General features: G+C 38.2%; 1 protein-coding gene across 10 annotated transcripts in view; it reads right to left on the bottom strand.

Moving 5' to 3' along the window:
- The window catches only part of AADACL3 (arylacetamide deacetylase like 3), a 155,614-nt gene that overhangs the window by 23,589 nt on the left and 106,638 nt on the right, over nt 1-25,387 (bottom strand). The gene's annotated exons all lie outside the window — the stretch shown is intronic.

Below are 25,387 nucleotides of genomic sequence, written 5' to 3'. Positions count from 1 at the left end.
CCTAAACTTCGCTTTCAAAGCAGTGAAATAAAAGGTCATCAAAATAAAATGAAGAATCAAATTCTGAAAATAGCAAAATGGTTAAATAGTATTCTTCTGTCGAAACTTTCATTTAATGAGGATTTTATTCCTCAACTCAGAACTGACATCTCCACTAGGGTGGGGTCAAGTAACTATCTTTTTAAATCAATCATCCTGAAGGAGCTTTCTTACCCTGACCTCAGAAATGTATAAAAGAAAGAGTTCTAAGTTTAAAGTCAGCTGTAAGTTCTATTTATTTTCCTGACACTTGACCAGCTGTGTAAAAAAGAGAAAAGAACAGGTTCCTTCCTGATTCTCAGAGATATAGTGACTCTCAGATGTGGTAACATAGATGGAACTGCTTTATAAAGAACAAAGCCCAGAATAAGAGGGTCTTAAACGCTTTTCTTCCCAGGGTACATTTGCCAATGTCTAGAGACACTTTTGATTGTCACAACTGGGGGCACAGGTGCTACTTGGCATCTAGCAGGTCAAGACCAAATATACTGTTAAACATCTGACAGTGTACAGGACAGTAACTTATACAGGCTTCCCTTTATATACATGGGTGGATTCAGCTGGTAAAGAATCTGCCTGCAATGTGGGAGACCTGGGTTCAATCCCTGGGTTGGGAAGATCTCCTGGAGAAGGGAAAGGCTACCCACTCCAGTATTCTGGCCTAGAGAATTCCATGGGGCTGCAAAGAGTTGGACATGACTGAGTGAGATAGTTGGATGGCATCACCGATGTGATGGAGTTAAGAGTAGGCTCTGGGAGTTGGTGATGGACAGGGAAGCCTGGCGTGCTGCAGTCCATGGGGTCGCAAAGAGTCGGACATGACTGAGCAAATGAAATGCCTGACTGTACATATATACAAAGGAATACTACTCAGCCATAAAAAGGAAAAAAAAAACTGGGTCACTTGTAGAGATGTGTATGGACCTAGAAACTGTCACACAGAGTCAAGTCAGTCAGAAAAAGAAAAACAAATATATGTTAACGCATACATGTGGAATCTAGAAAAAATGGTATAGATGACCTTATTTGCAAAACAGAAATAGAGACACAGATATAGAGAACAAACATGAGTACCAAGAGGGGGAAAGGTGGGAGGATGACTTGGAAGATTGGGACTGACCTACTTACACTTTTGATACTATGTATAAAATAGATCAGTAATGAGAACATACTGCATAGTTCAGGGAACTCAGTGCTCTCTGGTGACCTAAACGGGAAAGAAATCCAAAAAGAGAATATATGTATGTGTATAACTGACTCACCTTGCTGTACAGTAGAAACTAACCCAACATTGTAAAAATTAATTAAAAAAAAAAAAAAAAGAATTATCCAGCCCCAATGTCGGTAGTCACAAGATGGATGATATCTGCTCCAGACAAATGTCAGCTATCCAGAGCTTCCCCAACCAATGCCTCAGACCCAGGAAATCTTCTAGGTGTGCCGTATGACTGTGACCCTGAAACAAAGCTTCTCATATCCAGATTTTCTCACTCAGCATGAGGGAAGAAGCAAAGCAGGCTTCCCTTTCTGTCCTAGGGCACAGCCCCAGGGTGAGGACGTGCAGAGGGCTGAGGGAAGGTCTGAGAAACCTTTTTTAGTCTCAAGGTTCCCAATATTCACATTTCCTAGCCGCTTTCATGGAAAGGCAAGTGGTCATGCTCTCCAACTGGATGGAACACACAGTTCTAAACAGTAAACACCCACCTGCTTGCCATTAAGAACAATACAGTTATCTAATAGATTTATATGTCTCTTACTTAATGAATAAAAATCTATGCTGTCACCATCTAGAAGTGTTGAATCTAGTGGATGAGATGACACAAATAACCAATGAAGCATCCGAGGCAATTTTGTCCTTTCAAATTTACATGTGGTATCCTGGGGTTAGTAGGATATAGACATGGATCAGAAGGAACAGAAAGGTCTTCAGGGTGGCAAGAGTAGCTGTGACACATAATTTTATGTGTCAACTTGATTGGGCCACAGGATGCCCAAGACAGCTGCGCAAACATTTTTTGGATGTTTCTATGAGGGTGTGATTTGAATGAGATTAACATGTGAAATGGTAGACTAAGTAAAGCAGACTGCCCTCCACAATGTTGGTTGGCCCCATTCAATCAGTTGAAGACCTGAATAAAACAAAAAGGTTACCCTTCCATCAATAGAGGGAATTCCCTCTGCTTGATCACCATTTACAGTGATCGTGACCTTTCAAAAACAGGTTAGATGATTTAATGAGGGAGGAGGTTTGTTTTCAGAAGTCTATAGCCCTCAGTGGAATTCCCTGGTAACTCAGCTGATAAAGAATCTGCCTGCAATGCAGGAGGTCCCATTAGATTCCTGGGGTGGGAAGATCTGCTGGAGAAGGGATAGGCTACCCACTCCCATATTCTTGGGCTTCCCCAATGGCTCAGCTGGTAAAGAATCTGCCTACAATGTGGGAGACCTGGGTTTGATCCCTGGGTTGGAAAGGTCCCCTGAAGAAGGGAAAGGCTACCCACTCCAGTATTCTGGCCTGGAGAATTCCATGGACTATACAATCCACTGAGTCTCAAAGAGTCGGACATGACTGAGCAACTTTCACATAGCCCTCAGCATATCCCCAGAGCATGGGGGAAATATAGAGTTCAAGAAATCTATATTTTTCAGATAAAAAAAATGAGCAAGCAGACACAGGAGAAAGCTTTTGTTTCTCTGGAGGTCTCCTTCCCCAGTCTAGCCTGAGAATGGCAAAGGCAGCTATGAGAGGGGAAGGGAGAAAGAGACGAAATAGATGGATTGACCTTCTTTCTCTTCCCTCTCCCTTTGTATCCATCCCCCATCTTTGCTAGCAGAGAGCTATCATGTCTATTAGGGCTGCAGGGCCTGGAAAACAGGAGAAACACCCTTCCTTCTTAGCCATATGTGGCAAATAGGGCCCACAGCACTGGAAGATTAACCATGGGCCAATGCCTATGAAAGAAGACACAAGGAGACTCTGGGAAGTAGAATCCAGAAACTGCAAAACAATCAGTAGAGCTTTATATCTATCCATTAGAAGACATTTAACACATTTGTATACACAGGCCCTTTGCCAGACTATGACAAAAATCTTGTCACCCAGTGGCCTGGCTGCTACAATTTCCTGCCCAAGTGGGATGAGCTACTGAGAGCTCTGGATGTCAAGTCAAGAGACTGAGGGTTAATCTCAACATGGCCACTTATTAGTGTGTATACCTGAACAACTTATTTTGCTTTTCTAGGCCTCAGTTTTGCCATTTGCAGAATCGAAGCATTATGGTACTTTTACAGAACTGTTATGAGATATAAATATGTGTCAGTGCCATGGAACAAGTACTAGACAAATCTCAGGTATATAGTATCCTATAAATGTTATTTTACTTCCTTCTCTTTTGGTATGGGCTCCAGTTGGTCCTCCATGGCACCAATTGAATATGAAATTGAATATGCAATTGAATATGAAATTTTTTTCATATTCCATTATAGATGTGTTCTAACCATTTCCTGTCCCTGAATTCCTGTCCTGAATCCCAGGTCCTGGATCTCGTAGATGTCTCCTCACCTCTTCTGGAAGTCTTAATGGCTCTAGGCTTACCTCTAAAATCCCTGCTCCTCCCCTTTTCTGATTACTTGTACCCCTATTCTGCTTATATAGAGTATAATCATATCACACCCATGGACATTCTTCTAATCCAACTTTCTGTTCTGAAAAGTAACTGTCATTGCTGATGTTATGGGAGTCTAATGAAGGTAGGAACTAGGACATTTGATCTCCAGCAGTCTCTCCTGATTCCAGAGGGAAGGGACCTGAGTGATGCTCTGACTGTGGATGTTCTTCCTGAGGCTTTGCCTGGTAACAGGCACAGCTCACACAAGGAATCCTTGGTAAATCACAATCTCAGTGTTAATTTCTCTAGGACTAGAAAATAACCCCAAGACCTGCCTTTTGGAAGTCCCAGGGTCCCTATGCTCCTTTATATACTTATCAGATGTTTGGTCATTTCATAAATGCTAATGATTAGCTGGTCTTATGGGATTCTCCCACCTTTAGCAGCTCCTATAATTTGAGAACAAGGATTCCTATAGGTAAATCACAATACGTTATTATTTCTTGTTTGTCAGTTTCTAACAGTAGGAATTGGGGTTCAATTCATTCATTCATCTTCCTAACAAAACAATAGCACAAATAATGCATAGTGCAAAAACCAACATCAAATACCTGACATACTACGTATTTCCCAAACACTTCGTTCTGCTCAACCACTCGGTTTTCTCTCCTCAGCCATGTTTCCCAATCTCTTCAATGACAGTTTATATTTAATAATCTCTACCCTACTTTCATCCTTTCACAGCAGATGGTTTTGCCTCCTACACACCAAGAGGCCATTAATTTAAAACTCCAACTTCCCTTTCCTCTACATCCTTATGTAATATGACAATGAACAGCAGTCAGGAAATTCATAGTTCTGCAGAAGTAGAGTCCCATAGGTTGGTCATATGGAAAAGCCCTGGTGGTGGTGAAAGTTCAAAACAACATTATCTGGGAGAGAGAGAAAGTTAGTCATTACCACCCCTTAAAGTGAAATATTTCCTTCCCTTTAGTAAAGTCAGCACTGAGCTAGTGTCTAAGGAAGGAGATGCCTCATTGCTGTATCCACAATACCGTAGCAATGCAAACAGGGATCTCAGAAGTCACCAAGCCAAATTAGTTTTAGCATTTTCTTAAAATCCCTTACATCTTTACATTTCCAGACTTTCATTCATTCATTTGACCACTATTTGTTGAGACTTTCTACATGATTTTAAGAGAATCAAAAATCCCTGTTCTCATGAAGCTTACAGTTTTCATGGAATAAAAGAGTTAAATAAATAAACGCATGGTATGTTAAAAGGTGATGTTTGCTAGACAGTAAAAGGGGAATAGGGAGGGGGTGCAAAAGGGTGGGGAGGGGAGTTGATGGGATTACAATAGATAGTTAAGGAAGAGCTGTGTGATCATGAGAATAAGTCCTGAAGGAAATGAGGGTGTTAGCCATGCATATATCTATGAAAACAATATGAACAGAGGGAAAAGCAAGTGCAAAGGCCCTATGGCAGAAAGCAGTCTGATGACTTCATGGAACAAGGAGCCCAGTGTGATTGAGGCAGAGTGACTGAGGAGATTCATAGGAAAAAAACAGGTCAGCAGGGTAACAGAAGCCATTCATGATAGTTTTTTCAGCCACTGTGATTAGGTTCCACTTTTCTTAAGGGTGAGGAGGGAAGTCACTGGATAATTCTGATAAAAGACATGGCAGGTGAATATGTAGAAATATGCAATATGCCAGATGTAAAGAACTGCTATGGAGAAAAATAGAAACAAGGGAAAAGAAATGGTGCAGTGCACCAGAAAAAAAAGAGACAGAGAGTGGACCTAATAAATAAAATTAGAAATAAGAGAAGTTACAACCAATATCATAGAAATACAAACAATCATAACAGAATATTAAGAATAATAATACAACAACAAATTGGATCACCTAGAGGAAATGGATAAATTCCAAGAAACATACCACCTTTCAAGGCTAAATCAGGAAGAAACAGGAAATCCAAACGGACCAGTAATGAAATTGAATCAGTAATTAAAAAAAAAACTACCAATAAACAAAAGTCCAAGAACAGACAGCTTCACAGGGAATTCTACCAAACATTTAAAGACAGGTTAATTCGTGTGCTTTTCAAACAATTCTGAAGTATTAAAGACTGTAGGGAATGCTTCCAAACTCATTCCACGAGGCCAGCATTATCCTGATACCAAAACAAGACAAAGACACTACAATAAAAATTACAGGCCAACATCCCTGATAAACTAGATGCAAAAACCCTCAGCAAAATATTAGAAAAGCAAATTCAACAATACATTAAAAGGTTCATACATCACAATCAAGTCGGACTCACTCCAGGGACATTTGCAAATCAATCAACATGATATACTACAAAACAGTAATAAAAATCATAGGATCAGCTCATTGGATAGAGAAAAGGTATTTAACAAAATTCAACATCTGTTCATGATAAGAACTCTTAACAGAGTGGGTACAGAAGGAACACACCTTAAATAATAAAAGTCATCTATGGCAAACCCATCTCTCTTAAAATATCAATGGCATTTTTCACAGAACTAGAACAAATAATCATAAAATGTGTACGGAATCACAAAAGACCCTGAATAAAGAAAGCAATCTTGAGGAAGAAGCAGGAGGTATCACACTCCCCAGCTTCAAATTATACTACAAAAATGTAATAATCAAATTAGTATTGTACTAGCACAAAATAGACACATGGATCGATTAACAAAATAGAAAACCCAGAAATAAACCCACCACATATATTTAACTAACACATGACAAAAGAGACAAGAATGGGAAAAAGAAAATTGGACAGTGCTAGGAAAATTGGACAGTTATTACACAAAAGAATGAAAATAGAACATTTTATCACTCCATATACAAAAATAAACAAAGTAGATTAAAGACTTAAATGCAAGGACTGAAACCATAATAGTTCTAGAAGAAAACTGGTTTTGTCTCCTCAGACAAGAGAAACAAAAGCAAAATTAAACAAAAAGGAGTATATCAAACTAAAAAGCACCTATACAATGAAGAGAACAATCAACAAAACAAAAAGGTAACCACTGAATGGGAGAAGATATTTTAAAATTATATATAAGGAGTTAATATCCAAAATTAAAAAAGAACTCATACAACTCAATATCAAAACAACTTGATTTTAAAATAGGCAGAGTACCTGAATAGGCATTTCTCCAAAGAAGACCTACAGATGACCAACAAGAACATGAAAAGATTTTCAACATCACTAACCATTAGAGAAATGCAAATGAAAACCATAATAATATCACCTCATATCTGTCAGAATGCCTATCATAAAAAAGACAAGAAATAACAAGTGTTGGCAAGGTTGTGAAGAAAAGGGAATCCTTGTGCACTGATAGGAATGTAGATTGGTGCAGCTAACTCTGGAAAACAATATGAAGATTCCTCAAAAAATTAACAATAGAACTATCATACAATCCAACAATTCCACTCCTGGGTGTTTATTAGAGAAAATGAAAACACTAATTTGTATGCACCTCACTGTTCGTTGTAGCACTATTTACAACAGCCAAGATATGGAAGCAATCTGTGTCCACTGACAGATGAATGGATAAAGAAGATGTTGTGTATATATAAAATGAAATATTAATCAGCCATAAAAAGAACAAAATCTTGCCACTTGTGATAACATGGATGGACCTAGATGGTATTACGTTAAATGAAATAAGTCAGACAAAGAAAGACAGTGTATTTTTCTTTCATTAAATAGAATCTAAAAAGCAAAACAAATAAATATAACAAAACAAAATCAGGCTCACAGATACAGAGAACAAATTATTGGTTGCCAAAGGGGAGGCTAGAAGGGTGATGAACAAAACAGATGACGGGGATTAAGAGGTACAAACTATCAATTATAAATAAGTCACAGGGATGTAATGTACAGCATAGGGACTATAGTCAGTAATATTATAACTTTGTATTGTTCCTAACCTATAAAACATAGAATTACTATCTTGTACACCTAAAACTGGGGCTTCCCCAGTGGCTCAGTGGTAAAGAATCTGCCAGCAAGGCAGAGACGTGGTTGACATGGGTTCAAACCCTGGGTCAGAAAGATTCCTTGGAGGAGGGCATGGCAACCCCCTCCAGTATTCTTGCCTGGAGAAACCCATGGACAAAGAAACCTGGCTGGCTATAGTCCACAGGGTCACAAAGAGTTGGACACAACTGAAGTGACTGAGCATGCATGTACAAACACCTACAACTAACATGATACTGCAAGCAAACTATACATCAATTCTTAATTGAAAAAAATAATAAATGGTTATACAACAGGGGAGGAACAAGGAACACTGTTGTTATTTTGCCCTTTTTCATCTTCTTTGCCTTTCTAACTCAACTGATTCTTTGAAGATCAACTCAAATAACATCTCCTCCAAGAAGCTGTCACTGAATCTCCCTCCCAAATTAGGTAAAAATTATCCTTTTCTGTGATCACATAGCACCATAAATAATCTTTTCTTACAGCACTTATCACACTGTATTTTGATACTCTGCTTACTGTGTTTTGAACAAACGCTATCAAAATGTTTGCTGGAGAAATGAAATGATGGATGGATAAATAGAATAAAAGACAGAGTGAACTGAAGTACAGAAAACAGTTCCTGAGGAGATATGGAATAGAAGTAGTGACAATGAAAATAAAAAGAGTCAGGTGTTAAAGACATTTAAAACATAAAATGACATTTCTGGGACTTCCCTGGTGGCATAGTACATAAGAATCCACTTGCCAATGCAGGGGACACCAGATCAATCCCTGCTCTGGGAGGATTTCACATGCCATGGAGCAATTAAGCCCATGCACTGCAACTTCTGAGCCCCTGCTCTAGAGACCATGAGCCACAACTCTTGAGCCCATGAGCCACAACTACTGAAGCCCACACACTCTAGGGCATGTAAATGGCAACTACTGAGCCTGTGTGCTGCAACTACTGAAGCCCCCACACCCTGGAGCCACACACTGCAACTATTGAGCCCTCATGCTACAACTACTGAAGCCTACGTGCCTAGAGCCTGTAGTCCATAAGAGAAGCCACATCATGAGAAGCCCATGTACTGCAAAGACGAGTAGCCCCCACTCATCACAACTAGATAAAGCCAGCACACAGCAACAAAGACTCAGTGCAATCAAAAATAAATAAATAAATATTAAAAAAATTTTTAAATGACATATCTGATAAATTTATGAATATTAAAGTAGCCAAAAAGTCCCTTGAATGATCTCATGGGTTCTAGTAAATGGAAAGCTTAAGAAAAATAGGAATTCTTGTTTTTGTATCCATTCAGCCAGGCTTTGTCTTTTGGTTGGGGCATTCAACCCATTTACATTTAAGGTAATTATTGATAAGTATGATCCCGTTGCCATTTACTTTGTTGTTTTGGGTTTGAGTTTATAAACCTTTTCTGTGTTTCCTGTCTAGAGAAGATCCTTTAGCATTTGCTGAAGAGCTGGTTTGGTGGTGCTGAATTCTCTCAGCTTTTGCTCGTCTGTAAAGCTTTTGATTTATTCTTCATATTTGAAAGAGATCCTTGCTGGGTATAGTAATCTGGGTTGTAGATTTTTCTCTTTCATCACTTTAAGTATGTCCTGCCATTCCCTCCTGGTCTGAAGAGAATCTATTGAAAGATCAGCTATTATCCTTATTGGAATCTCCTTGTGTGTTACTTGTTGCTTTTTCCTTGCTGCTTTTAATATTTGCTCTTTGTGTTTGATATTCATTAATTTTATTAATATGTGTCTTGGGGTGTTTTGCCTTGGGTTTATCCTGTTTGGGACTCTGGGTTTCTTGGACTTGGGTGGCTATTTCCTTTCCCATTTTAGGGAAGTTTTCAACTATTATCTCCTCAAGTATTTTCTCATGACCTTTTTTGTCTTCTTCTGAGACTCCTATGATTCAATGTTGGGGCATTTAACGTTGTCCGAGAGGTCTCTGAGGTTGTCCTCATTTCTTTTCATTCTTTTTCCTTTTTTCCTCTCTGCTTCATTTATTTCCACCATTCTATCTTCCACCTCACTTATCCTATCTTCTGCCTCAGTTATTTTACTGTTGGTTCCCTCCAGAGTGCTTTTGAATTCAGTTATTGCATTATTCATTATTGATTGTTTTTTATTTCTTCTAGGTCCTTGTTAAACATTTCTTGCATCTTCTTAATCCTTCGCTCTATTCTATTTATCTGTAACTCCATTTTGTTTTCAAGATTTTGGATCTTTACTGTCATTATTCTGAATTCATTTTCAGGTAGACTCCCTATCTCTTCCTCTTTTGTTTGGTTTGGTGGGCATTTATCATGTTCCTTTACCTGCTGAATATTTCTCTGCCTTTTCATTTTGTTTAGATTGCTAAGACCCCTATATATGCCATCTACAAGAGATCCACCTCAAAACAAGGGACACATACAGACTGAAATTGAAGGGCTGGAAAAGATATCTCATGCAATGGAGACCAAAAGAAAGCAGAAGTAGCAATACTCATATCAGATAAAATAGACTTCGAAATAAAGGCAGTGAAAAGAGACAAAGAAGGACACTACATAATGATCAAAGGATAAATACAAGAAGAAGATATAACAATTATAAATATACATGCATCCAACATAGGAGCACCACAATATGTAAGGCAAATACTAACAAGTATGAAAGGGGAAATTAACAGTAACATGATAATAGTGGGAGACTTTAATACCCCACTCACAGCTATGGATAGATCAACTAAACAGAAAATTAGCAAGGAAACACAAACTTTAAATGATGCAATGGACCAGTTAGACCTAATTGATATCTATAGGACATTTCACCCCTAAAACAATGAATATCACCTTTTTCTCAAGTGCACATGAAACATTCTCCATGATAGATCACATCCTGGGCCATAAATCTAGTCTTGGTAAATTCAAAAAAATTGAAGTCATTTTAAGCATCTTTTCTGATGACAGTGCAGTAAGATTAGATGTCAACTACAGGAAAAGAACTATTAAAAATACAAACATATGGAGGCGAAACAACACGCTTCTGAATAACCAACAAATCACAGAAGAAATTAAAAAAGAAATTAAAATATGCATAGAAACGAATGAAAATGAAAACACAACAACCCCAAACCTACAGGATTCAGTAAAAGCAGTGCTAAGGGGAACATTCATAGCAGTACAAGCTTACCTCAAGAAACAAGAGAAAAATCATATAAATGACCTAACTTTACACCTAAAACTACTAGGAAAAGAAGAAATGAAGAACCCCAGGGTTAGTAGAAAGAAAGAAATCATAAAAATTAGGGCAGAAATAAATGAAAGAGAAACAAAGAAGATTATAGCAAAAATCAAAAAAACTAAAAGCTGGTTCTTTGAGAAGATAAACAAAATAGACAAATCATTAGCCAGACTCATCAAGAAACACAGGGAGATGAATCAAATCAACAGAATTAGAAATGAAAATGGAGAAGTCACAACAGATAACACAGAAATACAAAGGATCATAAGGGACTACTATCAGCAATTATATGCCAATAAAATGGACAACTTGGAAGAAATGGACAAATTCTTAGAAAAGTATAACCTTCCAAAACTGAATCAGGAATAGAAAATCTTCACAGACCCATCACAAGCATGGAAATCGAAACTGTAGTCAAAAATTTTCCAACAAACAAAAGCCCAGGACCAGATGGCTTCGCAGGTGAATTCTACCAAAAATTTAGAGAAGAGCTAAAAGCTATCCTACTCAAACTCTTCCAGAAGATTGCAGAGGAAGGTAAACTGCCAAACTCATTCTATGAGGCCACCATCACCCTAATACCAAAATGAGACAAAGATGCCACAAAAAAAGAAAACTACAGGCCAATATCACTGATGAACATAGATACAAAAATTCTCAACAAAATTCTAGCAAACAGACTCCAACAACCATATTAAAAAGATCATATATCATGACCAAGTGGGCTTTATCCCAGGGAAGCAAGGATTCTTCAATATTTATAAGTCAATCAATGTGATATACCACATTAACAAATTGAAAGATAAAAAGCATATGATTAACTCAATAGATGCAGAGAAAGCCTTTGACAAAATTCAACATCCATTTATGATTAAAAAAAAAAAAAACTCTAGAAAGCAGGCATAGAAGGAACATACCTCAACACAATATAAGCCATATATGATAAACCCACAGCAAACATTATCCTCAATGATGAAAAATTGAAAGCATTTCCCCTAAAGTCAGGAACAAGACAAGGGTGCCCACTCTCACCACTACTATTCAACATAGTTTTGGAAGTTTGGGCCACAGCAATCAGAGAAGAAAAAGGAATAAAAGGAATCCAGATTGCAAAAGAAGAAGTAAAACTCTCACTGTTTGCAGATGACATGATCCTCTACATAGAAAACCCTAAAGACTCCACCAGAAAATTACTAGAGCTAATTAATGAATATAGTAAAGTTGCAGGATATAAAATTAACACACAGAAATCCCTTGCATTCCTATACACTAACAATGAGAAAACAGAAAGAGAAATTAAGGAAACAATTCCATTCATCATTGCAATGAAAAGAATAAAATATTTAGGAATAAACCTACCTAAATAAACAAAAGACCTATATATAGAAAACTATAAAACACTGATGAAAGAAATCAAAGATGACACAAATAGATGGAGAAATATACCATGTTCATGGATCAGAAGGATCAATACAGTGAAAATCAGTATACTACCCAAAGCAATCTATAGATTCAATGCAATCCCTATCAAGCTACCAACAGTATTCTTCACAGAGCTAGAACAAATGATTTCACAATTTGTATGGAAATACAAAAAACCTCGAATGGCCAAAGCAATCTTGAGAAAGAAGAATGGAACTGGAGGAATCAACCTACCTAACTTCAGACTTTACTACAAAGCTACAGTCATCAAGACAGTATGGTACTGGCACAAAGACAGAGATATAGACCAATGGAACAAAATAGAAAGCCCAGAGATAAATCCACACATCTATGGACACCTTATCTTTGACAATGGAGGCAAGAATATACAATGGAGAAAAGACTATCTCTTTAACAAATGGTGCTAGGAAAACTGGTCAAACACTTGCAAAAGAATGAAACTAGAACACTTTCTAACACCACACACAAAGATAAACTCAAAGTAGATTAAAGATCTAAACGTAAGGCCAGAAACTATAAAACTCCTAGAGAAAACCATAGGCAAAATACTCTGACATAAATCACAGCAGGATCCTCTATGACCCAGCTCCCAGAATATTGGAAATAAAAGGAAAAATAAACAAATGGGACCTGATTAAACTTAAAAGCTTTTGCACAACGAATGAAACTATAAGCAAGGTGAAAAGACAGCCTTCAGAATGGGAGAATATAATAGCAAATGAAGCAACTGACAAAGAATTAATCTCCAAAATATACAAGCAGCTCATGCAACTCAGTTCCAGAAACATAAATGACCCAATCAAAAAATAGGCCAAAGAACTAAACAGACATTTCTCCAAAGAAGACATACATATGGCTAACAAACACATGAAAAGATGCTTAACAAGAGAAATGCAAATCAAAACCACAATGAGGTACCATCTCACACCAGTTAGAATGGCTGCTATCAAAAAGTCTACAAACAATAAATGCTGGAGAAGGTGCGGAGAAAAGGGAACCCTCTTACACTGTTGGTGGGAATGCAAACTAGTACAGCCACTATGGAGAACAATGTGGAGATTCCTTAAAGAATTGGAAATAGAACTAACATATGACCCAGCAATCCCACTGCTGGGGATACACACCAAGGAAACCAGAATTGAAAGAGACACGTGTACCCCATTGTTCATCACAGCACTGTTTACAATAGCTAGGACATGGAAGCAACCTAGATGTCCATCGACAGATGAATGGATAAGAAATCTGTGGTACACATACACAATGGACTATTACTCAGCTACAGAAAAGAATGCATTTGAATCAGTTCTAATGAGTTGGATGAAACTGGAGCCTATTAAACAGAGTGAAGTAAGTCAGAAAGAAAAACACCAATACTGTATAATAATGCATATATATGGAATTTATAAAGATGGTAACAATGACCCTATATGCAAGACAGATAAAGAGACACAGATGTAAAGAACAGACTTTTGGACTCTTGTGGGAGAAGGCGAGGATGGGATGATTTGAGAGAATATCACTGAAACATGTATATTACCATATGTGATATAGATTGCCAGTCCAGGTTCAATGCATGAGACAGGGCACTCAGGGCTGGTGCACTGGTACAAGCCTGAGGGATGGGATGGGGAGGCAGGTAGGAGAGGGGTTCAGGATGGGGGACACATGTACACCCACGGCTGATTCATGTGAATGTATGCCAAAAACCACTACAATATTGTAAAGTAATTAGCCTCCAATTAAAATATTTTACACAAATGAATTATTTTACACAAAAAAAGAAAAGAAAAATAGGTATTCTTAAATGAGGAGCTTCTTTGGAAAAGTTATTATAATCACCAAGTCTAATTCATTCATCCATTTTAGCAGCCTTTTATTGAACTTTTTCTAAATTTCACTCCCTGTGATAGTGATTGCCAATGATTCAGTGGAAACGTGTCAGTGATTGTGATGAAGTCCTAAGTGAACATTGAGAGTTTTTATAAAACTTTCCAAATTTATTTTAGTTTTTGTGAGTTAGCTAAATATGAAAAGTAATTTGGTACCTACTCTCTTCCCTCCGATTTCCTCATAACACATTTGGTTTCTAAATGTTAAGCCCATGAGCCACAACTACTGAAGCCCATATACTCTAGGGCACATAAGCTCCAACTACTGAACCTGTATGCTGGAGCTACTGAAGCCCCCACACCCTGGAGCTGCACAACACAACTACTGAGCCCACATGCTACAACTACTGAAGTCCATGTGCCTGGAGCCTGTACTCTATAACTGTGATAAGAACTGATAAGAAAAAGACTAGATAATCAAGATCTCTGCCCTCTAAGATATATAGGTATAAGACTATACAAAGACTATAAGATGTATAGGTATCAGTTCAGTTCAGTTCAGTTCAGTCGCTCAGTAGTGTCCGACTCTTTGTGACCCCATGAATTGCAGCACACCAGGCCTCCCTGTCCATCACCAACTCCTGAAGTTTATTTACCCAAACTCATGTCCATCGAGTCGGTGATGCCATCCAACCATCTCATCCTCTGTCGTCCCCTTCTCCTCCTGCTCCCAATCCCTCCCAGCATCAGCGTCTTTTCCAATGAGTCAACTCTTTGCATGAGGTGGCCAAAGTATTGGACTTTCAGCTTCAGCATTAGTCCGTCCAATGAACACCCAGAACTGATCTCCTTTAGGATGGACTGGTTGGATCTCTTTGCAGTCCAAGGGACTCTCAAGAGTCTTCTCCAACACCACAGTTCAAAAGCATCAATTCTTCAGCCTTCAGCTTTCTTCACAGTCCAACTCTCACATCCATACATGACCACTGGAAAAACCATAGCCTCGACTAGACAGACCTTTGTTGGCAAAGTAATGTCTCTGCTTTTGAATATGCTATCTAGGTTGATGATAACTTTCCTTCCAAGGAGTAAGCCTCTTTTAATTTCATGGCTGCAATCACCATCTGCAGTGATTTTGGAGCCCAAACAAATAAAGTCAAATATAGGTATGCTGCTGCTGCTGCTAAGTCACTTCAGTCGTGTCCGACTCTGTGCAACCCCACAGACGGCAGCCCACAAGGCTCTGCCGTCCCTGGGATTCTCCAGGCAAGAACACTGGAGTGGGTTGCCATTTCCTTCTCCAATGCATGCAAGTGAAAAGTCAAAGTGAAGTTGCTCAGTCATGTCCGACTCAGCGACCCCATGGACTGCAGCCCACCAGGCTCCTCCGTCCATGGGATTTTCCAGGCGAGAGTACTGAAGTGGGGTGCCATTGCCTTCTCCATATATAGGTATAAGACTATACAAAGACTATACAAAGCAAGGCTATAGTACTACTGTACTGAAGTAATATTTGATGGTACTATTGTATAGCTGAACATGCAGGACTTTTTCATTGTTACTATCTAGTTTATTTAAACCAAACTGTGATAATACAGAGAGACTGAGGGGGCAGCTGCTCAGATCTTTGTGGATTACAGATGCAAACTGGCTGGAGAGAAGTCAATAACAGACTAATCAGTTGCATAAATACACAGAATGTAAGACACAAGACATTTCACAGCTTTTTGCTTCCAATGTAAACTGTATGTTACAACTTTACATTTTAAATTACTGCTCCACATATTCTGTAACAATAGCTAAGAATGTAATAGTTCTATCCCCCTGACATAAGCAGACATTGGAGAAAAGTGCAAGAGCTTCTAAGTCAAGGGGTCCTGTATTCCAGCTTTGCATCTAGATATCTGGGACCCTGAGAAAACTATCTCAATTCTGTAAACCTGGCTTTCTTTATTTGTAAAGAGAGAAACACGGAGAGAGAGAGAGAGAGAGAATAAAACCTACTTTTTAAGGTTAAAAAATATAATGAGATAATATAAGGGAAAACATCTACAATGATAACTTAGAATATTAGGTGCTTCAACAATATCATTTGGCTTCCTTCTCTTTTAGTCCAAAGTTCATGTCTGGCAGAGATTTAAAATTTCTATCAGCCTCACTTTTATACTTGTGTGTTTTTCATGTTGTAATGCACACTGTTAGTTTTATTTCCTAGAGAAAATTATTTCTAACTTCAACATCTAGAGATCAAATGTATTATTAGAAAATGGCAGGGAAGAGAGTATGTACTTTTAAATTAGTAATTTAAAATTACTTTTTAAATTTAGCTAACTCACAAAACTAAAATAAATTTTGAAAGCTTTAATACAAACTGTCAATGTTCACTTAGGACTTCATCAGGATCACTGCCACTGAATTATTGACAAAGCCACATATAGAAATAGAGATAGCCCTTCAAAGAGTTGGTTCAGTCTCTCTCCTTGGAACATTTCTGCTTTTTATGGCTGCAAGTACTTTTTTCAATGTACTTTTAAAGAGAGAGAAACTAATCTGGAGCCCTTTGATTCAAAAAGTCATATAGAGGCAGTCTCAGTTAATCCAGTGACTCTTTCTAATGATCATTAAATGAGAACAAAGAAAAATGTGCCTACAGCAAAACAAAACCAGGGTTTTGTTTTTTGTCAGCCTCTTGACAAATCTGTATGCAGGTCAGGAAGCAACAGTTAGAACTGGACATGGAACAACAGACTGGTTCCAAATAGAAAAAGGAGTATGTCAAGGCTGTATATTGTCACCCTGCTTATTTAACTTATATGCAGAGTACATCATGAGAAACGCTGGGCTAGATGAAGCACAAACTGGAATCAATATTGTCAGGAGAAATATCAATAACCTCAGATATGCAGATGACACCACCCTTAGGGTAGAAAGTGAAAAAGAACTAAAGAGCCTCTTGATGAAAGTGAAAGAGGAGAGTGAAAAAGTTGGCTTAAAGCTCAACATTCAGAAAACTAAGATCATGGCATCTGGTCCCATTCAGTCCAGTTCAGTTCACTTCAGTCACTCAGTCGTGTCCGACTCTTTGCGACCCCATGAATCACAGCACGCCAGGCCTCCCTGTCCATCACCCACTCCCGGAGTTCACTCAAACTCACACCCATCGAGTCAGTGATGCCATCCAGCCATCTCATCCTCTGTCGTCCCCTTCTCCTCCTGCCCCCAATCCCTCCCGGCATCAGTATTTTCCAATGAGTCAACTCTTCGCATGAGGTGGCCAAAGTACTGGAGTTTCAGCTTTAGCATCATTCCTTCCAAAGAAATCCCAGGGCTGATCTCCTTCAGAATGGACTGGTTGGATCTCCTTGCAGTCCAAGGGACTCTCAAGAGTCTTCTCCAACACCACAGTTCAAAAGCATCAATTCTTCGGTGCTCAGCCTTCTTCATTACTTCATGGCAAATAGATGGGGAAACAGTAGCAGACTTTATTTTGGGGGGCTCCAAAATCACTGCAGATGGTAACTGCAGCCATGAAATTAAAAGACGCTTACTCCTTGGAAGGAAAGTTATGACCAACCTAGATAGCATTTTCAAAAGCAGAGACATTACTTTGCCAGCAAAGGTCTGTCTAGTCGAGGCTATGGTTTTTCCAGTGGTCATGCATGGATATGAGAGTTGGACTATAAAGAAAGCTGAGCACCGAAGAATTGATGCTTTTGAACTGTGGTGTTGGAGAAGACTCTTGAGAGTCCCTTGGACTGCAAGGAGATCCAACCAGGCCATCTTAAAGGAAATCAGTCCTGAATATTCACTGGAAGGACTGATGTTGAAGCTAAAACTCTAATACTTTGGCCACCTGATGCGAAGAGCTGACTCATTTGAAAAGACCCTGATGCTGGGAAAGATTGAAGGAGGGAGGAGAAGGGGATGACAGAGGATGAGATGGTTGGATGGCATCACTGACTCAATGATCATGAGTTTGAGTAAACTCCAGGAGTTGGTGACGGACAGAGAAGCCTGGCATGCTGCAGTCCATGGGGTTGCAAAAAGTCAGACATGACTGAGTGATTGAACTGAGTATGCAATCTGAACTGAACTGAGAGTCAAAAGCGAAAGTGAAATTAAAAGTGAAAGGTGCTCAGTCGTGTCCCCTTCTCCAGGGGATCTTCCTAATCCAGGTCTCCCACGTTGCAGGCAGATTCTTTACTGGCTGAGCCACCAGGGAAGCTGAAGAATACTGGAGTGGGTAGCCAAACCCTTCTCTTTGTGACCCCATGGACAATACAGTCAATGGAATTCTCCAGGCCAGAATATTTGAGTGGGTAGCCTTTCCCTTCTCCAGGGAATCTTCCCAACCCAGGGATCGAACCCTGGTCTCCCACATTGCAGGCAGATTCTTTACCAGCTGAGCCACCAAGGAAGCCCAATACAGGAGTGTGTAGCCAAATCCTTCTCCAGTGGATCTTCCCCACCCAGGAATTGAACTAGGGTCTCCTACATTCCAGACAGATTCTTTACCAGCTGAGCTACTAGAGATTTGTCCAGAAAAAAACACAATCACACTGTATTTGAATACTGCTGCATTAGTGCAATGTGAAAGCTTTGCTCCCCTTGCCCCCGACTTTCTGCTTCCTATAGATAAGTGGTTTTGTGTCTGGAAAGGAAAAGATATACATCTTACAAGGTTGAATCTATATTAATCCGTCAACTTAAGTGACACAGGAAAAATATTTTAAGGCACAATGCTTAGCTTTGAAGAAGAAATGATGCGACGACAGCAGGAAGGATTCAAGGGAACCTTCCCTGATGCGAGAAAGCAAGAGATACGGATGGGTCAGATGGCGATGGGAGGTGCTATGGGCATAAACAACAGAGGCGCCATGTCCCCTGCTCCTGTGCCAGCTGGTACTCCAGGTCCTCCAGGACCAGCCACTATGATGCCAGATGGAACCTTGGGATTGACCCCACCAACAACTGAACGCTTTGGCCAAGCTGCTACAATGGAAAGAATTGGGGCAATTGGTGGAACCCCTCCTGCCTTCAACCGTGCAGCTCCTGGAGCTGAATTTGCTCCAAACAAATGTCACCAATACTAATAAAATTGCAGTGTCTAGTTTCCCAAAGCCCTTAAAAGAAGGACCCTTTTTGGACTTAATCGAATTCTACTCTGGAAAAGTGTTAGGGATTCCTCCCAATAGTTTAGGTCTTCCCTGCCTGTAGTACTCTAGGGACTATGTTGGAGGCAGAGGGTAAGGGAGGGGTGATATTTAACAAATCAGTTCTATGTGGTATATCCTTTCACTAATCAATTCTGTGTGGTGCATTCCTAAAATCTCATGTGATTGTTGAGAGCCTGCGAGGGCCAGGGAGCCATGACAAAATGGATCCAGTTAGAGCCCCCATTAATCTTAATCATTCCACTCTTTGTCCACCCTGTTCTATTTGCTTTCTTGTTCTTACACCCCCCTCGCCAACCCCAATCGGTAAAGAATCTGCCTGCAATGCTGGAGACCTGGGTTCGATTCCTGGGTCAGAAGATCCCCTGGAGAAGGAAATGGCAACCCACTCCAGTATTCTTGCCTGGAGAATCCCATAGACAGAGGAGCCTGGCAGGCTACAGTCCATGGGGTCGCAAGAGTCGGACACGACTTAGTGCACTGCCTCTCTTAGCTTTGAGGAGATAAGTTATGCAGGTATATAGCTTCTAGGAGCTATCAGGGAAGCCCATTATCACCAAAACTAGGATCTAATAGAAAAACCTGTAATCACTTTTTAAAATCCAGATGCGTATCAGAATTATCTTGAAATTTTTTGAAAAATACAAATGCTCAGGTATTGCTTTTCTCCCCAGTGCTCCAGATATGTTTCTAATGAGCTGTTATGTTTAAAAACTAGACTATATGATGACCTTTTACTTTTATCTAGTTTGTTTCACTTTATTTCATATGCAGTGCTTAATTTTTTATGTTCTCCAATTTTTCCATCTCTTCTCTTTTTTTGATGTTCTTTTAAGCCTTTATCAAGTGTAGTAGAAAAGCTTTTGTATACATATATAAAAATATGTATAATATATATATCTTTTTACAAAATTTATAAGTTTTTGCCTAATTAAAAAAAATTATGACATTTTGACTCCACTTGTTTGATCTAGTATGAATAGAATGCTAGATTTCTAATTAAAAAATAGATATGCAACAAGGTTTACTGCATAGCATAGGGAATATCTTATAAGGGATATCTATAGTCAATATCTTATAAGAACTTATGATGGAAAATAACTTCAAAAAATAATATATGTGTATTTTTATAACAATCATCTTGCTGTGTACCTGAAACATTTCAATTGTACTTCAATAAATTATATATATTTATTTTAAAAATTGAAAAAAAAAATGTAGGGAAATGGGAATACTGCATCACTAATCATATCACTAGTTTTTCCAGGAGATCCACATTCTATACCAAACAGGCAAGGCTGGAATCAGGTTACGTGGGGCCCAAAGCTTATACAGGAGAGGTCTCATTTAAGAAAAAGAATTTTTAAAATATGACTATAAAATCAGGTAAAAAGTGAATATTTATTAAGAAAAATAAGAGCAATTACTTTAAAAAAAGTAAAAGAAGGCCAAAAAATACAATGACATAATCCAGAAAATAACTTTTTATTAATTATATGTTTCTATAATACTATTTTCCTACATTTTCCTGTTTTCTAGCCAGCTACTCTTTTTTTCTTTTTTAGAATTTGCTTTCTTATTTTTTATTAATATGTAATTGACATATAATAAGTTTCAAGGGCACAACATAAATGATTCAATATTTGTATATATTGTGAAGTGATCACCACAATAAGTCTAGTTAACATCTATCACCAAGAATACTTACACATTTTTTCTTGTGATGAGAACTTTTAAGATATATTCTCTAGGAATTTTCAAATATACAATACAGTATTTATTAACTATAGTCACCATCAGGTACTTTACATCTCCAAAACTTATTTATTTAATAAACAGAAGTTTGTACCTTTTACCACCTTCATCCATTTCACCTACCACCACCCTACATCTGGAAACCACCAATCTATATTCTCTGTATCTATGAGTCTGAGCGTTGCGCCGGGGGCAGGTGTAGGTGGGTGTGGGAGGTTTATTCTACAAATAAGTGAGACCATACAAATGGCAAAATCTCCTTCCTTTTTTGGCTGAGTAATATTCCATTTTATATATGTATAGTCATACATATATATGAGACTATCATTTCCCCATTGTATTCTTTGCTCCTTTGTCATAAATTAATTGATATATATATATATATCTGAATTTCTATCTGTCTGACATGTATATCTGCCTGGGATTTCTAACAATGATCTTTGTGTTTGTTTTTATGCCAATACAATGCTGTTTGGATTACCAGTTTTGTAATACAGTTTGAAATTAGGAATCCTGTTGTCCCCTGTTTTGTTCTTCTTTCACACGCTTTCTTCAGCTATTTGGGGTTTTCTGTGGTTCTATACAAATTTTAGGATTGTTAATTCTATTTTTGTGAAAAATATTATTGGGTATTTTATAGGGATTGAATTTAATCTATAGTACTTCAGATATTTTAACACTATTACTTTTCTAACCCATAAGCATGAAATATCTTTCATTTGTATTTTCTTTGATTCCTTTCATCAATATCTTATACTTTTCTCTATACAGATCTTTCAATTTATTCCTAAATTTTTAAATTTTTGGCTGTATTTGTAAATGAAATTGATTTCTTAATTTCTCTGATAGTTCATTTTACTGAATAGAAATGCAGCAGACTTTTGTAAATTGATTTTATATTCTGCAATTTTAGTGAATTTGTTATTAGTTCTGATAATTTTTTGGTGAAGTCCTTAGTGTTTTCTATCTATAATATGTCATTTGCAAATATTTACTGTTTTATTTCTTCTTTTCTGATTGATGCCTTCTGTTTATTTATTTTTGCCTAATTGCCCTTCCTAGGACTACCAATACTATGTTGAATAAAAGCAGTAAGAGTCAATATCCTTGTCTTGTTCCCAAGCTTAAAGGAACTATGGACTTTTCATATATGGCTTTATTATGTTGAGATATGTTCCCTCTATACCCACACTTAAAAGTTTTATCATAACTGGATGCTGATTTTGTCAAATATTTTTTCTATATCTTGAGATGATCATATTTTATCCTTTATTTTGTTAATGTGGTTTATCATATTGATTGATTCACAGTTGGTGAGTTATCCTTGTATACCTGGAATAAATTCCATTTGATCATGCTATATGATCCTTTTAATGTATTATTGAATTTTATTTGCTAAATATTTTGTTGAGTATTTAGCATTTATGTTCATCAGAGATACTGAGCTACAATTTTGTCTTCTCATGGTGTTTTTGGCTGGTTTTGGTAACCAGGTAATCCTTGTCTTGTAAAATGTTTGAAAGTATTCTATGCTCTTCAATTTTTCAGAAGAGTTTGAGAATTGATATTAATTCTTTAAATGTTTGGTAGAATTCACCACTGAAGTCATTTGTTGTTGTTGTTCAGTGGCTAAGTCATTTACAATTATTTTAATCCCATGGACCATAGCATTCCAGGCTCCTCTGTCCTCCACTAACTCCTGGAGTTTGCTCAGGTTCATGTCCATTGAGTCAGTGATGCTATCTAACATTCCTTCACTACCCCTTTTATCCTTTTGCCTTCAATCTTTCCCATCACCTGGGTCTTTTTCAATGAGTTGGCTCTTCACATCAGGTGGCCAAATTATTGGAGCTTCAGCTTTAGCAACCGTTCTTCCAATGAATATTCAGGGTTGATTTCCTTTAGGATTGACTGGTTTGATCTTCTTGCAGTCCAAAGGATCCTAGACCTGGAGCTGACTGTGGATCAGATCATGAGTTCCTTATTGCAAAATTCAGGCTTAAGTTGAAGAAAGTAGGAAAAACCACTAGGCCATTCAGGTATGACCTAAATTAAACTCTTTGTGATTCTACAGTGGAGGTAATCAAGAGATTTAAAGGATTAGCTCTGGTAGACAGAGCGCCTGAAGAACTACGGGCAAACTTCATTACATTGTATAGGAGACAGTAGCCAAAACCATCCCAAAGAAAAAGAAATGCAAGAAGACAAAGTGGTTGTCTGAGGAGGCTTTACAAATAGCTGAGGAAAGAAGAGAGAAAAAAGGCAAGGGAGAATGGGAAAGATATATTCAACTGAATGCAGAGTTTCAGCGAATAGCAAGGATAGATAAAAAGGCCTTCTTAAATGAACAATGCAAAGAAATAGAGGAAAACAATAGAATAGGAAAGACTAGAGATATCTTCAAGAAAACTGGAGATATCAAGGGAACATTCATGCAAGGATGGGCATGATAAAGGACAGAAACAATAAGGACCTAACATAAGCAGAAGAGATGGCAAGAATACACAGAAGAACTATACAAAAAAGGTCTCAATGACACAGATAACAACAATGGTGTGGTCACTCACCTTGAGCTGGGCATCCTCGAGTGTGAAGGCATCTAGTCTTTTCTTTGTCAGGAGGCTCATGATTACTGAGTCCATTTCCTTATTCATTATTAGTCTGTTCAAATTTTCTATTTCTTCATGATTCAGTCTTGGAAAATTGTATGTTACTAGGAATTTATCTATTTCTTCTAGGTTGTCCAATTTATTGGCACACAATTGGTCATCAGTTCAGTTCAGTTCAGTCGCTCAGTCGTGTCTGACTCTTTGCAACCCCATGAATCGCAGCACGCCAGGCTTCCCTGTCCATCACCAACTCCCGGAGTTCACTCAGACTCATATCCATCGAGTCAGTGATGCCATCCAGCCATCTCATCCTCTGTTGTACCCTTCTCCTCCTGCCCCCAATCCCTCCCAGCATCAGAGTCTTTTCCAATGAGTCAACTCTTCACATGAGGTGGCCAAAGTACTGGAGTTTCAGCTTTAGCATCATTCCTTCCAAAGAAATCCCAGGGCTGATCTCCTTCAGAATGGTCTGGTTGGATCTCCTTGCAGTCCAAGGGACTCTCAAGAGTCTTCTCCAACACCACAGTTCAAAAGCATCAATTCTTCAGTGCTCAGCCTTCTTCACAGTCCAACTCTCACATCCATACATGACCACAGGAAAAACCATAGCCTTGACTAGATGAATCTTTGTTGGCAAAGTAATGTTTCTGCTTTTGAAAATGCTATCTAGGTTGGACATAACTTTCCTTCCAAGGAGTAAGCGACTTTTAATTCCATGGCTGCAATCACCATCTGCAGTGATTTTGGAACCCAGAAAAATAAAGTCTGACACTGTTTCCACTGTTTCCCCATCTACTTCCCATGAAGTGATGGGACTGGATGCCATGATCTTCTTTTTCTGAATGTTGAGCTTTAAGCCAACTTTTTCACTCTCCACTTTCACTTTCATCAAGAGGCTTTTTAGTTCCTCTTCACTTTCTGCCATAAGGGTGGTGTCATCTACATATCTGAGATTATTGATATTTCTCCCGGCAATCTTGATTCCAGCTTGTGCTTCTTCCAGCCCAGCATTTCTCATGATGTACTCTGCATATAAGTTAAATAAGCAGGGTGACAATATACAGCCTTGATGTACTCCTTTTCCTATTTGGAACCAGTCTATGTAGTCTCATAATTTTTTGTATTTCTATAGTACCTATTGGAACATCTCCTCTTTCAATTCTGATTTTATTTGAGTCCTCTCTTATTTTGGTGACAGTTTATATACTTTGTTTTCTTAGCTAAAGGTTTGTATATTGGGGGTGTTTTTTTTAATTGTTCTTCATTTCATTGCTCTTTTCTAGTCCCTATTTCATTTATTAGGGATTCCCAGGTGGCTCAGAAGGTAAAGCATCTGCCTGTGATGCAGGACACCCAGATTCAGTCCCTGGGTCAGGAGGATCCCCTGGAGAAGGAAATGGAAACCCATTCCAGTACTCTTGCCTAGAAAATTCCATGGATGGAGGAGCCTGGGGGGCTACAGTCCATGGGGTCACAAAGAGTTAGACATGACTGAGCAACTTCACTTTGATCTTTACAATTTCCTTCCTTCTACCAACTTTAGGGTTCATTTCTTCTTTCTATAGTTCCTTGAGGTGTAAAACTTGTTTATTTGAGATCATTCAAATTTCTTAATAAAAAATTTATCACTCTGAATTTCCCTTTAGAATTGCTTTTGCTGCATTCCATAATTTTTGGT

This window comes from Bos mutus, chromosome 16 (assembly GCF_027580195.1).
Source record: "Bos mutus isolate GX-2022 chromosome 16, NWIPB_WYAK_1.1, whole genome shotgun sequence".
Taxonomy (NCBI): Eukaryota; Metazoa; Chordata; class Mammalia; order Artiodactyla; family Bovidae; genus Bos; species Bos mutus.
The sequence above is the reverse complement of the archived record's forward strand: the minus strand, read 5'-3'. Positions and strand labels throughout refer to the sequence as shown.